This window comes from Choloepus didactylus, chromosome 4 (assembly GCF_015220235.1).
Source record: "Choloepus didactylus isolate mChoDid1 chromosome 4, mChoDid1.pri, whole genome shotgun sequence".
Classification (NCBI taxonomy): Eukaryota; Metazoa; Chordata; class Mammalia; order Pilosa; family Megalonychidae; genus Choloepus; species Choloepus didactylus.
Window position 1 is genome coordinate 136,394,544 of NC_051310.1, and position 16,525 is coordinate 136,411,068.

Below are 16,525 nucleotides of genomic sequence, written 5' to 3' on the forward strand. Positions count from 1 at the left end.
TTTATCTAATTACTAATGACAGCAAAACCTGAGGTGAGACACTCCCTTCTACCCACTGATGCCCCAGGTATGAGTTGGTGAGGTGGGCTTCACCATGGCCAGGTCAATGCAGGTAGGAGGAGGCTCAGTGACTATACATTCAAAGTTTAGTGAGGGGAAGGGGAGGTTCCACAAAATTGGGATCATTCTCTATATATTTGCTGAACCTGCTTCTTTTCATGTAATGACATATCATAGATATCCTTCATGTCATTTTACACAGAACTGGCTTATTATTAGCATTTTTAAACTTTTCTACATATCATACCCTGTGGTAGGCAGCATAGAAGCTCCCGGAAGAGATCAATGTCCTAATCTCCAGAACCCATAAACATCTTACCTGACATGGCAAAAAGCACTTGGCAGATGTGATTAAGGTTACTGACCTTGAGATGGGGAGAGTATCATGGACTGTCCAGGTGGGACCACTCTAATCACATGGGTCCTTAAAAGTGGAGAGGAGAACCTAAGATGGCGGCTAGGTGAGACAGGGCAGAAAAACACCTTGGTGAAAAATACTAGATAAAAACCAGAAGGTGACCCAGATACTGGTTTCAGCGATGCACCAGCTGGACAAGGTCTGCTAGAACCACAGGGGCTGTACACTTGGTGAAACTGGGAGTCTGCATTCTGAAACGAGTGAGTAAGCCAGCTGAAAGACCTGTAGCCACGCTGCGGTGTGGAGAAGCCAGGGGTTGGTGTTTGGAGACAGACTGGTTCTTTAAAAAAAAACAAAAAAGGAAAAACCCAGGAGTGGCTGCAGTTGCAATGGTGGGAACCGTGCAGTCAAGCACGGCAGGAGCAGGCTGAGCTGGCCTCTCAGTGTCTGGTGTGGAGGATAGCCCTCTGCAGATTCCCTCAGGGCCAGGAGAGCAGAGGGGGCAGCCAGAAGGAGAAAGAAACCCTGCTGCTTGCAGTTGGCTCCCCGGTGGGCTGGAGACACTCCTGCCAGGGCCATTCCCACACCCCAGGGCTGCGCCAGTTGTCCCGGAGCTGGGAAGGAGGAACTGTGTGGGGGTGGGAGGGGTTGTTGAGATGCCCCGTTCAGCCATCTTTGCATCAGGCTGAGAGCACCCCTGCACGGCCCGGCGGCCCGGGGATTCCCTTGAGGGACGGCGCGCACAGCCTTCCTTCAGCAGAGGTCCTGGAAGATCACAGCTGAGAAGGGGGGCCTGCTCGGAAAACCCAGGGATGCTACATCAATGCCGGTGGTTTGTGGGTCAGCGACAGAGAGGGTCTGGGGCAGAACTGAAATGAAGGCTTAGACTCTTGCAGCAGCCTTCACTCTCCAGGAACTCCTGGGGTGTTTGAATATTAAAGCTGCCCTGCCTCCCTGACCACCCAGACACACGCCCCACATTCAGGGCGGACAGCTCCAGCAGCACACCCAAACTGAGTTCACCAGTTGAACCCCACAAAAATCATTTCCCCACACACCACAAGAACACAGTTGAGAACCGACTTGAGGCATATAGGTGACTCGCAGATGCCATCTGCTGGTTAGTTAGAGAAAGTGTATGCCACCAACTTGTATTTCTGAAAAATTAGATTGGTATTTTTTTTTACAACTTGAAAGAACTCTTCCAAGCAAAGCAAATGCCAAGAGGCCAAAAACAACAGAAAATCTTAATGCATATGATAAAACCAGATGCTATGGAGAACCCAATCCCAAACACCCAAATCAAAATATCAGAAGAGACACAGTACTTGGCACAATTAATCAAAGAACTACAATCGAGGAATGAAAACATGGTAAAGGATATAAAGGACATGAAGAAGACCATGGCGCAGGATATAAGGGACATAAGAAGACCCTAGAAGAGCATAAAGAAGACATTGCAAGAGTAAATAAAAAAATAGAAGATCTTATGGAAATAAAAGAAACTGTTGGCCAAATTAAAAAAGACTCTGGATACTCATAATACAAGATTAGAGGAAGCTGAACAATGACTCAGTGTCCTAGAAGTCCACAGAACAGAAAATGAAAGAACAAAAGAAAGAATGGAGAAAAAAATTGAAAAAATCAAAATGGATCTCAGGGATATGATAGATAAAATAAAATGTCCAAACTTAAGACTCTTTGGTGTCCCACAAGGGGAAGAGAAGTGTAAAGCTCTAGAAAGAGTATTCAAAGAAATTGTCGGGGAAAACTTCCCAAACCTTCTACACAATATAAATACACAAAGCATAAATGCCCAGCGAACTCCAAATAGAATAAATCCAAATAAACCCACTCTGAGACATATTCTGATCAGACTGTCAAATACTGAAGAGAAGGAGCAAGTTCTGAAAGCAGCAAGAGAAAAGCAATTCACCACATCCAAAGGAAACAACATAAGACTAAGTTGTGACTACTCAGCGGCCACCATGAAGGTGAGAAGGCAGTGGCATGACATATTTAAAATTCTGAGAGAGAAAAATTTCCAACCAAGAATACTTTATCAAGCAAAACTGTCCTTCAAATTTGAGGGAGACCTTAAATTTTTCACAGACAGACAAACGCTGAGAGATTTTGCCAATAAAAGACCTGCCCTACTTCAGATACTAAAGGGAGCCCTACCGACAGAGAAACAAAGAAAGGAGAAAGAGATATAGAGAATTTTAACAGACATATATAGAACCTTACATCCCAAATCACCAGGACACTCATTTTTCTCTAGTGATCACGGATCTTTCTCCAGAATGGACCATATGCTGGGACATAAAACAAGCCTCAATAAATTAAAAAAAAAATTGAATATATTCAAAGCACATTCTCTGACCACAATGGAATACAAATAAAAGTCAATAATTTTTGAATTGTAACTCCACTATTTGCTTCCTACAGGATATAAAATACACAAACTCTAATGACAAATCAGTGGTTTTGAACTCAATGTAAAATATGTAATTTTTGACAAGAACTACATAAAGGTGGGGGAATGGAGGAGTATAGGAACATGGTTTATGTGTCCTATTGAAGTTAAGTTGGTATCAAAGAAAAACAAGATTGTTATGGATTTAAGAGGTTAATTTTAAGCCCCACAGTAAACACAAAGAAATTGTCGGAGAATATGACCATAGAGATGAAAAGTAGAGCAGGGGTTAAGAGAAATGGGGGAAGGGGCAATGGGGAGTTAAGAAATGAGTGTAGGGTTGCTGTTTGAGGTGCAGAGAAATTTCTAGTAATGGATGGTGGGAAAGAGATAGCATTACAACATTCTAAATGTGATTAATCCCACTAATGGAATGCTAGAGAGGGGGTGGAATGGGAAGATTTAGGCTGTATATATGTTTCCACAATTGAAAAAGAAAAAAATAAAGACAGTCTAAATAGATGACAATTGAATGCCAAGGATAACTGTGGATGGGATCTGAGGATGGAGGACAGGAGGCTCAAAGGGACACAGTTGAGACATAAGGGGAAAAAACAAAAAAAAAGGAAATATAGAATGTAAGCTTTGTATCAGTGTTGATTCTCTTGTACTTCTTAGCTGTGTTTAATGAGATTGCATAAAAGAATGTTCTTGTTCATGGGAATTGTATATGTGAATTATAGCGTTTGTTCAAGGATGTGTGCAGCTAGCTCTCATATGTTCAGAAGACAGAGCAATAGATGATAGATGATAGATAGGGAGGGAAAGAAATAGCGGTGTGACATCATGTTAAAGTTGGTGGATTGGGGTATTAGGGGAGGGGGGTCAGGATGTGCTGGAGTTCTGTGTATGGGGTTTGTATTGTTTTTGCCACTGTTCCTATAACTTTTTGAATTTATTTCAAAATAAAATTTAAAAAACAACAAAAAAACTAAAGTATAAGAATCTAGACACAAAAGGACAAATATTGTATGATCTGACTTATATGAAATCACTGCAGTATGCAAATTCACAGAGACAGAAAGTAGATTACAGGTTCCCAGGTGTGGAGGTGGGAAATGTGGTGTTATTGATTAGTGGGTGCAGAGTTTCTGTTTGGGGTGATGGAAAAGTTTGGGGTAATGGATGGTGGTGATGGGAGCACAACATTGTGGGTATAATTAACACCACTTAATTGTATACTTGAAAGTGGATAAAATGGGAAATGTTATGTTGGATATATGTTACTACAATAAAATTTAAAATAAATAAAAGTTTTTAAAAAAAGTGGAGAACCTTTCCTACTGTCGTTAGAGGGACATGTGACTATGAAAGAATCGTCAGAGAGATGCAACATTGCTGACTTTGAAGCTGGAGGAAAGACTCCACGAGTCAAGGAATGTGGGCTGCCGTTAGAAGCTGGAAAAGGCAAGGATATGGATTTTTCTCTAGAGTCTCCAGAAAGGAACACAGCCCTGATGGCACCTTGACTTTGGCCCCAAGTGGCTTGTAGTTGGACTTCTGACCTGCAAAACTGTAAGATAATAGATTGTGTTGTTTTAATCCACCAGGTTTGTGGCAATCTGCTACAGCAGCAATAGAAAACCAATTCAGCCTCCTTTTCCAGAATCCACATTCCACATCTAATATATTGAAATGTTTATTTGCAGGCTCCTTGCTGTTCAGGAGCCCATTCGGCCTAGTTCAGTATTTGCCTTTTCAAAGTCCAATTTACCTTTTGATAAACCAGATTCTGGCCCCACAGAGCATTTCAGGTGCACTCATGTTTGAGGGAGCGCTGTCATAAACTCAACAGCTGAAGAGGGTAGGAGTTTTGCTAAAGCCCCATCCCCACCCCTCCATCCTCCTCCTCCTCTTAGTACCCGCAGTGAGCCCAGTCAGCCCCAGTGGTGTGGGTCCAGCTCACCATGTGAGAATGGCAGGCCTCTGCCCCATTGGTGCTGTCATTTCTGGACTATGTCACAGACACCACACCCCAAATAGGTCAATAGCCTCCTGACTTTGAACTCCTGGTCAAATCACTCCTGCCTTACCTGCTGTTGCCAGTGTTAAAAATGGAATGAGATTAACAAGAGGGTCCTTCTAGCCCCAAGGACAAAGGATGCCCCAAAGCTTGGACTTCCATCTTCCATCTTCTTATCTTAAAAGCCTTCTGCCATCTGGCACCCACCTCTCCATCCAGTCTCAGTGCTCACCACAATCATTCAGTCATTCAGGAAACATCCATTGATCTCCAGCTAGATGCTGAGTACTGGGCTGGCACCAGAGAAAGTTTCTTCTCCAGGAGCTCACAGACTCTGGCCGGTTGTCCTACCAATAGATGATGATACCATGGAGGCAACTAACTCCGCCTGACAGGGTTAAGGAAGGTTCCAACCAGATGCTATAATTAGGCTGTATTTTAGTAGCAGAGGAGGAGTTTAACTATTGGAGAAGGGCTGGAAAGAGCAAATAAGGCAGAGGAACCCTAAAAGGGCTTGATGGGTTCAGTGAAAGAAGAAAAGTTCACTGTGGGTGATGCATGGAGTATTTGGAATAGAGGAGCCTGAAGAGGACCTTGGATGCCAAGGAAAAAATTGTGGACTTTATCCTTTAGATCACAATGCAGGTGCCAATGGGGGTGGGTGTTTTCCCTTGTTGTTTGTCTGAATTTGGGGCATTTTTTGTTTGGTTTGGTTAAAAAAATAACACATAGCTTCCTTTTTTCCTAATTATAAAATTCATGGCCATTTGAAAAGTTCAGGCAAGCTAGGTAAGAATAAAGATAAAAATTGAAATTATCTACCACCCAAAGATAACATGGCTAATATATTGTAATATTTATTTGCAGACTTTGTCTAGTCATATGCCTGTATAAATATGCATGTTTACAAAAATATAGTCATTTGGCATTATTTCTCCATAAACTGCTTTTTGAAATTTCACAATATAAATGGACACTATATCTATTTCTATAATAATAGAGATCTACATATTTTTCACGCCCTCCTAGTATTTCATTACATGACTATATATACTTTTTTACCCAATCCTGTACTGGGGATGTATCCTGTGTTTCACTATTATAACCCATGCTACAATGAAAATCCATACATTAAGACATTGTGAAACTGCCCTCCACAATTTTGTACCAAGTTACACATCCACTTGATAGAATACCAGAGCTTGCTCATTTCCCCACACACTCCCCAAGCTGGTTACTATCATTGAAAAAGTATTATCTTCTTGTTTGACTTTGTATTTTTAAAAAGCAGTTAGGAAGCCGGGGGCAAGATGGCAGACTGGTGAGCTGCAAGTTTTAGTTACTCCTCCAGGAAAGTAGGTAGAAAGCCAGGAACTGCGTGGACTGGACACCACAGAACAATCTGTCTTTGGGCATACTTCATACAACACTCATGAAAATGTCGAACTGCTGAGATCAGCGAAATCTGTAAGTTTTTGCGGCCAGGGGACCCGCGCCCCTCCCTGCCAGGCTCAGTCCCGTGGGAGGAGGGGCTGCCAGCTCCGGGAAGGAGAAGGGAGAACTGCAGTGGTAGCCCTTATCGGAAACTCATTCTACTGATCCATACTCCAACCATAGATAGACTGAGACCAGACACCAGAGAATCTGAGAGCTGCCAGCCCAGCAGAGAGGAGACAGGCATAGAAAAAAAAAATAACACGAAAAACTCCAAAATAAAAGCAGAGGATTTTTGGAGTTCTGGTGAACACAGAAAGGGGAAGGGCGGAGCTCAGGCCTTGAGGCGCATATGCAAATCCCGAAGAAAAGCTGATCTCTCTGCCCTGTGGACCTTTCCTTAATGGCCCTGGTTGCTTTGTCTATTAGCATTTCAATAACCCATTAGATCTCTGAGGAGGGCCCTTTTTTTTTTTTTTTTTAATCCTTTTTTCTTTTTCTAAAACAATTACTCTAAGAAGCCCAATACAGAAAGCTTCAAAGAATTGCAATTTGGGCACGTCAAGTCAAGAGCAGAACTAAGAGAGCTCTGAGACAAAAGGCAATAATCCAGTGGCTGAGAAAATTCACTAAACACCACAACTTCCCAAGAAAAGGGGGGTGTCCACTCACAGCCACCATCCTGGTGGACAGGAAACACTCCTGCCCATCGCCAGCCCCATAGCCCAGAGCTGCCCCAGACAACCCACTGTGACGGAAGTGCTTCAAATAACAGGCACACACCACAAAACTGGGCGTGGACATTAGCCTTCCCTGCAACCTCAGCTGATTGTCCCAGAGTTGGGAAGGTGGAGCAGTGTGAATTAACAAAGCCCCATTCAGCCATCATTTCAGCAGACTGGGAGCCTCCCTACACAGCCCAGCAGCCCAGAACTGCCCTGGGGGGACGGCACTCACCTGTGACATAGCACAGTCATCCCTCAACAGAGGACCCGGGGTGCACGGCCTGGAAGAGGGGCCCACTTGCAAGTCTCAGGAGCCATATGCCAATACCAAGGACTTGTGGGTCAGTGGCAGAGACAAACTGTGGCAGGACTGAACTGAAGGATTAGACTATTGCAGCAGCTTTAAAACTCTAGGATCATCAGGGAGATTTGATTGTTAGGGCCACCACCCCTCCCCGACTGCCCAGAAACACGCCCCACATACAGGGCAGGCAACACCAACTACACACGCAAGCTTGGTACACCAATTGGGCCCCACAAGACTCACTCCCCCACTCACCAAAAAGGCTAAGCAGGGGAGAACTGGCTTGCGGAGAACAGGTGGCTCGTGGACGCCACCTGCTGGTTAGTTAGAGAAAGTGTACTCCATGAAGCTGTAGATCTGATAAATTAGAGATAAGGAATTCAATAGGTCTACAAACCCTAAAAGAACCCTATCAAGTTCAGCAAATGCCACGAGGCCAAAAACAACAGAAAATTATAAAGCATATGAAAAAACCAGACGATATGGATAACCCAAGCCCAAGCACCCAAATCAAAAGACCAGAAGAGACACAGCACCTAGAGCAGCTACTCAAAGAACTAAAGATGAACAATGAGACCATAGTACGGGATATAAAGGAAATCAAGAAGACTCTAGAAGAGCATAAAGAAGACATTGCAAGACTAAATAAAAAAATGGATGATCTTATGGAAATTAAAGAAACTGTTGACCAAATTAAAAAGATTCTGGACACTCATAGTAAAAGACTAGAGGAAGTTGAACAACGAATCAGTGACCTGGAAGATGACAGAATGGAAAATGAAAGCATAAAAGAAAGAATGGGGAAAAAAATAGAAAAAAATCGAAATGGACCTCAGGGATATGATAGATAATATGAAACGTCCGAATATAAGACTCATTGGTGTCCCAGAAGGGGAAGAAAAGGGTAAAGGTCTAGGAAGAGTATTCAAAGAAATTGTTGGGGAAAACTTCCCAAATCTTCTAAACAACATAAATACACAAATCATAAATGCTCAGCGAACTCCAAATAGAATAAATCCAAATAAACCCACTCCGAGACATACACTGATCACACTGTCAAACACAGAAGAGAAGGAGCAAGTTCTGAAAGCAGCAAGAGAAAAGCAATTCACCACATACAAAGGAAACAGCATAAGACTAAGTAGTGACTACTCAGCAGCCACCATGGAGGCGAGAAGGCAGTGGCATGATATATTTAAAATTCTGAGTGAGAAAAATTTCCAGCCAAGAATACTTTATCCAGCAAAGCTCTCCTTCAAATTTGAGGGAGAGCTTAAATTTTTCACAGACAAACAAATGCTGAGAGAATTTGCTAACAAGAGACCTGCCCTACTGGAGATACTAAAGGGAGCCCTACAGACAGAGAAACAAAGACAGGACAGAGAGACTTGGAGAAAGGTTCAGTACTAAAGAGATTCAGTATGGGTACAATAAAGGATATTAATAGAGAAAGGGAAAAATATGGCAAACATAAACCAAAGGATAAGATGGCCGATTCAAGAAATGCCTTCACGGTTTTAACGTTGAATGTAAATGGATTAAACTCCCCAATTAAAAGATATAGATTCGCAGAATGGATCAAAAAAAATGAACCATCAATATGTTGCATACAAGAGACTCATTTTAGACACAGGGACACAAAGAAACTGAAAGTGAAAGGATGGAAAAAATATTTCATGCAAGCTACAGCCAAAAGAAAGCAGGTGTAGCAATATTAATCTCAGATAAAATAGACTTCAAATGCAGGGATGTTTTGAGAGACAAAGAAGGCCACTACGTACTAATAAAAGGGGCAATTCAGCAAGAAGAAATAACAATCGTAAATGTCTATGCACCCAATCAAGGTGCCACAAAATACATGAGAGAAACACTGGCAAAACTAAAGGAAGCGATTGATGTTTCCACAATAATTGTGGGAGACTTCAACACATCACTATCTCCTATAGATAGATCAACCAGACAGAAGACCAATAAGGAAATTGAAAACCTAAACAATCTGATAAATGAATTAGATTTAACAGACATATACAGGACATTACATCCCAAATCACCAGGATACACATACTTTTCTAGTGCTCACGGAACTTTCTCCAGAATAGATCATATGCTGGGACATAAAACAAGCCAAATAAATTTAAAAAGATTGAAATTATTCAAAGCACATTCTCTGACCACAATGGAATACAATTAGAAGTCAATAACCATCAGAGACTTAGAAAATTCACAAATACCTGGAGGTTAAACAACACACTCCTAAACAATCAGTGGGTTAAAGAAGAAATAGCAAGAGAAATTGCTAAATATATAGAGACGAATGAAAATGAGAACACAACATACCAAAACCTATGGGATGCAGCAAAAGCAGTGCTAAGGGGGAAATTTATAGCACTAAACGCATATATTAGAAAGGAAGAAAGAGCCAAAATCAAAGAACTAATGGATCAACTGAAGAAGCTAGAAAATGAACAGCAAACCAATCCTAAACCAAGTACAAGAAAAGAAATAACAAGGATTAAAGCAGAAATAAATGACATAGAGAACAAAAAAACAATAGAGAGGATAAATATCACCAAAAGTGGGTTCTTTGAGAAGATCAACAAGATTGACAAGCCCCTAGCTAGACTGACAAAATCAAAAAGAGAGAAGACCCATATAAACAAAATAATGAATGAAAAAGGTGACATAACTGCAGATCCTGAAGAAATTAAAAAAATCTTAAGAGGATATTATGAACAACTGTATGGCAACAAACTGGATAATGTAGAAGAAATGGACAATTTCCTGGAAACATATGAACAACCTAGACTGACCAGAGAAGAAATAGAGGACCTCAACCAACCCATCACAAGCAAAGAGATCCAATCAGTCATCAAAAATCTTCCCACAAATAAATGCCCAGGGCCAGATGGCTTCACAGGGGAATTCTACCAAACTTTCCAGAAAGAACTGACACCAATCTTACTCAAACTCTTTCAAAACATTGAAAAAAATGGAACACTACCTAACTCATTTTATGAAGCTAACATCAATCTAATACCAAAACCAGGCAAAGATGCTACAAAAAAGGAAAACTACCGGCCAATCTCCCTAATGAATATAGATGCAAAAATCCTCAACAAAATACTTGCAAATCGAATCCAAAGACACATTAAAAAAATCATACACCATGACCAAGTGGGGTTCATTCCAGGCATGCAAGGATGGATCAACATAAGAAAAACAATCAATGTATTACAATACATTAAAAACTCGAAAGGGAAAAATCAATTGATCATCTCAATAGATGCTGAAAAAGCATTTGACAAAATCCAACATCCCTTTTTGATAAAAACACTTCAAAAGGTAGGAATTGAAGGCAACTTCCTCAACATGATAAAGAGCATATATGAAAAACCCACAGCCAGCATCGTACTCAATGGTGAGAGACTGAAAGCCTTCCCTCTAAGATCAGGAACAAGACAAGGATGCCCGCTGTCACCACTGTTATTCAACATCGTGCTGGAAGTGCTAGCCAGGGCAATCCGGCAAGACAAAGAAATAAAAGGCATCCAAATTGGAAAAGAAGAAGTAAAACTGTCATTGTTTGCAGATGATATGATCTTATATCTAGAAAACCCTGAGAAATCGACCATACAGCTACTAGAGCTAATAAACAAATTTAGCAAAGTAGCGGGCTACAAGATTAATGCACATAAGTCAGTAATGTTTCTATATGCTAGAAATGAACAAACTGAAGAGACACTCAAGAAAAAGATACCATTTTCAATAGCAACTAAAAAAATCAAGTACCTAGGAATAAACTTAACCAAAGATGTAAAAGACCTATACAAAGAAAACTACATAACTCTACTAAAAGAAATAGAAGGGGACCTTAAAAGATGGAAAAATATTCCATGTTCATGGATAGGAAGGCTAAATGTCATTAAGATGTCAATTCTACCCAAACTCATCTACACATTCAATGCAATCCCAATCAAAATTCCAACAACCTACTTTGCAGACTTGGAAAAGCTAGTTATCAAATTTATTTGGAAAGGGAAGATGCCTCGAATTGCTAAAGACACTTTAAAAAAGAAAAACGAAGTGGGAGGACTTACACTCCCTGACTTTGAAGCTTATTATAAAGCCACAGTTGCCAAAACAGCATGGTACTGGCACAAAGATAGACATATAGATCAATGGAATCGAATTGAGAATTCAGAGATAGACCCTCAGATCTATGGCCGACTGATCTTTGATAAGGCCCCCAAAGTCACCGAACTGAGCCATAATGGTCTTTTCAACAAATGGGGCTGGGAGAGTTGGATATCCATATCCAAAAGAATGAAAGAGGACCCCTACCTCACCCCCTACACAAAAATTAACTCAAAATGGACCAAAGATCTCAATATAAAAGAAAGTACCATAAAACTCCTAGAAGATAATGTAGGAAAACATCTTCAAGACCTTGTATTAGGAGGCCACTTCCTAGACTTTACACCCAAAGCACAAGCAACAAAAGAGAAAATAGATAAATGGGAACTCCTCAAGCTTAGAAGTTTCTGCACCTCAAAGGAATTTGTCAAAAAGGTAAAGAGGCAGCCAACTCAATGGGAAAAAATTTTTGGAAACCATGTATCTGACAAAAGACTGATATCTTGCATATACAAAGAAATCCTACAACTCAATGACAATAGTACAGACAGCCCAATTATAAAATGGGCAAAAGATATGAAAAGACAGTTCTCTGAAGAGGAAATACAAATGGCCAAGAAACACATGAAAAAATGTTCAGCTTCACTAGCTATTAGAGAGATGCAAATTAAGACCACAATGAGATACCATCTAACACCGGTTAGAATGGCTGCCATTAAACAAACAGGAAACTACAAATGCTGGAGGGGATGTGGAGAAATTGGAACTCTTATTCATTGTTGGTGGGACTGTATAATGGTTCAGCCACTCTGGAAGTCAGTCTGGCAGTTCCTTAGAAAACTAGATATAGAGCTACCATTCGATCCAGCGATTGCACTTCTCGGTATATACCCGGAAGATCGGAAAGCAGTGACACGAACAGATATCTGCACACCAATGTTCATAGCAGCATTATTCACAATTGCCAAGAGATGGAAACAACCCAAATGTCCTTCAACAGATGAGTGGATAAATAAAATGTAGTATATACACACGATGGAATACTACGCGGCAGTAAGAAGGAACGATCTGGTGAAACATATGACAACATGGATGAACCTTGAAGACATAATGCTGAGCGAAATAAGCCAGGCACAAAAAGAGAAATATTATATGCTACCACTAATGTGAACTTTGAAAAATGTAAAACAAATGGTTTATAATGTAGAATGTAGGGGAACTAGCAGTAGAGAGCAATTAAGGAAGGGGGAACAATAATCCAAGAAGAACAGATAAGCTATTTAACGTTCTGGGGATGCCCAGAAATGACTATGGTCTGTTAATTTCTGATGGATATAGTAGGAACAAGTTCACAGAAATGTTGCTATATTATGTAACTTTCTTGGGGTAAAGTAGGAACATGTTGGAAGTTAAGCAGTTATCTTAGGTTAGTTGTCTTTTTCTTACTCCCTTGTTATGGTCTCTTTGAAATGTTCTTTTATTGTATGTTTGTTTTCTTTTTAACTTTTTTTTTCATACAGTTGATTTAAAAAAGAAGGGAACGTTAAAAAAAAAAAAAGAAAAGAAAAACAAGGAAAAAAAAAGATGTAGTGCCCCCTTGAGGAGCCTGTGGAGAATGCAGGGGTATTCGCCTACCTCACCTCCATGGTTGCTAACATGACCACAGACATAGGGGACTGGTGGTTTGATGGGTTGAGCCCTCTACCATAAGTTTTACCCTTGGGAAGACAGTTGCTGCAAAGGAGAGGCTAGGCCTCCCTATATTTGTGCCTAAGAGTCTCCTCCTGAATGCCTCTTTGTTGCTCAGATGTGGCCCTCTCTCTCTGGCTAAGCCAACTTGAAAGGTGAAATCACTGCCCTCTCCCCTACGTGGGATCAGACACCCAGGGGAGTGAATCTCCCTGGCAACGTGGAATATGACTCCCGGGGAGGAATGTAGACCCGGCATCGTGGGACGGAGAACATCTTCTTGACCAAAAGAGGGATGTGAAAGGAAATGAAATAAGCTTCAGTGGCAGAGAGATTCCAAAACGAGCCGAGAGATCACTCTGGTGGGCACTCTTATGCACACTTTAGACAACCCTTTTTAGGTTCTAAAGAATTGGGGTAGCTGGTGGTGGATACCTGAAACTATCAAACTACAACCCAGAACCCATGAATCTCGAAGACAGTTGTATAAAAATGTAGCTTATGAGGGGTGACAATGGGATTGGGAAAGCCATAAGGACCACACTCCACTTTGTCTAGTTTATGGATGGATGTGTAGAAAAATAGGGGAAGGAAACAAACAGACAAAGGTACCCAGTGTTCTTTTTTACTTCAATTGATCTTTTTCACTCTAATTATTATTCTTGTTATTTTTGTGTGTGTGCTAATGAAGGTGTCAGGGATTGATTTAGGTGATGAATGTACAACTATGTAATGTTACTGTAAACAATCGAAAGTACAATTCGTTTTGTATGACTGCGTGGTATGTGAATATATCTCAATAAAATGATGATAAAAAAAAAAGTCCATAAAAAAAAACAGACAAACAAACAAAAAAAAAGCAGTTAGGTTAAACAGTTTTTCACCATTTACTTATTATTTATACTTTCTTTTCTCTGACCTATTCATGGTTTTATCAGCTTAGGTCCTTAACCAGTGGGAACAGACACTGCCTGATCAAGCAGAAAATTAGTTAATATAAAGAATGTGGGTTAGGTAGAATGCTATCAGTTCCTAGATAAGGGCACACAGGTATTAATTTCATCATTCTTTCAACTTTTCTGTAGGATTGAAGTTTTTAGAAAATAAAAAACCCCTCTGAAGGGGTAGAGCCCAAAGACGGTGCAGAAAGTGACTGCCGCCCCGCCCTCCTTTCCTCCCTTTTGAAGATCACGCTCCTCTCTCCGAGGAAGCCTTGCAGCCACCACCTGGGAATTCTCTGCCAACTTGGAGAAGTGGGATGCAGGGAGAGGGAAATCCACTCCTTCTGTGCCACTTCCAGGCATAGGTTGCTGGGCAGAATGGGCGACCTCTCGTCTCCCACAGACAGTGACTGGAGATTGACTGCCTAGTTTTAGATGAAGCAGGATAGGATATTGATTTCCATCTTGCCTCTCCAGAAGGTAAAATCTCAGTTTTTGGACAGAGAAAATTAGATGGCATATTCATGGTGGAGATTGAAATTGGTGACTACATGCCTGCTTTGACCATATGTTCAGCACCGTTTTCTGAGAAGGTGCCTTACTTCATGTTAACCCTGGATGATATGCATGAACAGGAGAAAAAAACAGGAAGGACTATGTTCCAGGCACAGAAGTGTTGGATATGAAACCAGAAGACATCCTGGAATCCAACAACAGCATCAAGTCCTGGTTAAGCGAACTAGTCATGCTCTCTGCTTAGAACATTTGAAGCTCCAGAATGAAATATACAAGGAAGTGACTTTGATAGACTGGATTTCTGATCCATAATCAATTTAGCGGTCATGGTCGTGGTGTCATCCATTCAAGTTTGTATGCTAAAGAGTCTTTTTGGGAGAACCTAAGATGGCAGTTAGGTGAGCTAGGGCAAAAAAAACACCTCCGTGAAAAATACTAGATAAAAGCCAGAAAGTGACCCAGAGCACCAGTTCCAGCAATGCATCAGCCAGACAAGATCTGCTAAATCCACAGGGACTGTGCACTTGGTGAAAGCGGGAGTCTGCGTTCTGAAATGAGTGAGTGAGCCTGCTGGCCAGCAGCCATGCTGTGGTCTCGGGAAAGCAGGGGTTGCCATTTGGAGTTGGACTAGTTTTAAAAACCCAAAAGAGGCTGCAAATACGGCAGCGAGAACTGCACAGTGAAGTGTGGCAAGAACAGGCTGAGCGAATGCCTCAATATCTGGCATGGAAGATAGCCTTTTGCATGTTGGCTGCTAATTGTCTCAGAGTAAGATAGGCAGAGGAGAGCCAAAAGGGGAAAATAACCACGCCCCTTGCAGCCATCTTCCTGGTGGGCTGGGAATGCTACTGCCCGGTGACAGAGCCACAGCCTAGAGTTGTGCCAAAAAACCCAGTGCGACGGGAAGTGTTTCCAGCATCACGCGCACACCACAATATTGGGCGTGGACAATAGCCTTTCACACACCCATAGCTAATTATCGCAGAGCTGGGAAGGCAGAGTGGTGTGAAAAGGGGGAAATTAACACACCCCATACAGCCATTCTTACAGCAGGCTGGGAATACACCTACACGGCCCAGCGGCCCAGAACTTCCCTTGAGGGATGGCACACACTTGTGACGTAGCACTACTTTCCCTCAGCAGAGGCCCTAGGAGGGCATGGCTTGGAAGAGGGACCCACTCGGAAATCCCAGGGACCATATGCCAATACCAAGGACTTGTGGGTTAGCGGCAGAGACAATCTGTGGCGAGACTGAAATGAAGGTTTAGACTCTTGCAACAGCCTTAAATCTCTAGGAACACCTGGAAGGTTTGATTATTAAAGCTGCCCTCCCTCCCTAACCACTCAGACACACGCCCCACATTCAGGGCGGACAGCACCAACAACACACCCAAACTTGGTGCACCAATTGGACCCCACAAGAATCAGACTCCCACACACCACAAAGACAAAGTTGGGGAGAACTGATATGAGGGGAATAGGTGACTTGTGGATGCCATCTGCTAGTTAGTTAGAGAAAGTGTACGCCACCAAGCTGTAGATCTGACAAATTAGAGATTAGGCTTTGTATAATCTTACATATCCTAAAAGAACCCTATCAAGTAAAGCAAATGCCAAGAGGCCAAAAACAACAGAAAATTTTAAAGCATATGATAAAACCAGGTAATATGGATAACCCAAACCCAAACACCCAAATCAAAAGATCAGAGGAGACACAGTACTTGGAGCAATTAATCAAAGAACTAAAGACAAACAACGAGAGCATGGCACAGGATATAAAGGACATGAAGAAGAGCCTAGAAGAGCATAAAGAAGAAATTGCAGGAGTAAATAAAAAAATAGATGTTCTTATGGAAATAAAAGAAACTGTTGACCAAATTAAAAAGATTCTGGATACTCATAGTACAAGACTAGAGGAAGCTGA

At 41.5% G+C, this 16,525-nt stretch overlaps 1 pseudogene; it reads left to right on the forward strand.

The window, feature by feature from the left end:
• Window positions 1-94: 94 nt before the first annotated feature.
• On the forward strand, window positions 95-14,986 carry LOC119532809 (annotated as a pseudogene).
• The last annotated feature ends 1,539 nt before the right edge of the window (window positions 14,987-16,525 follow it).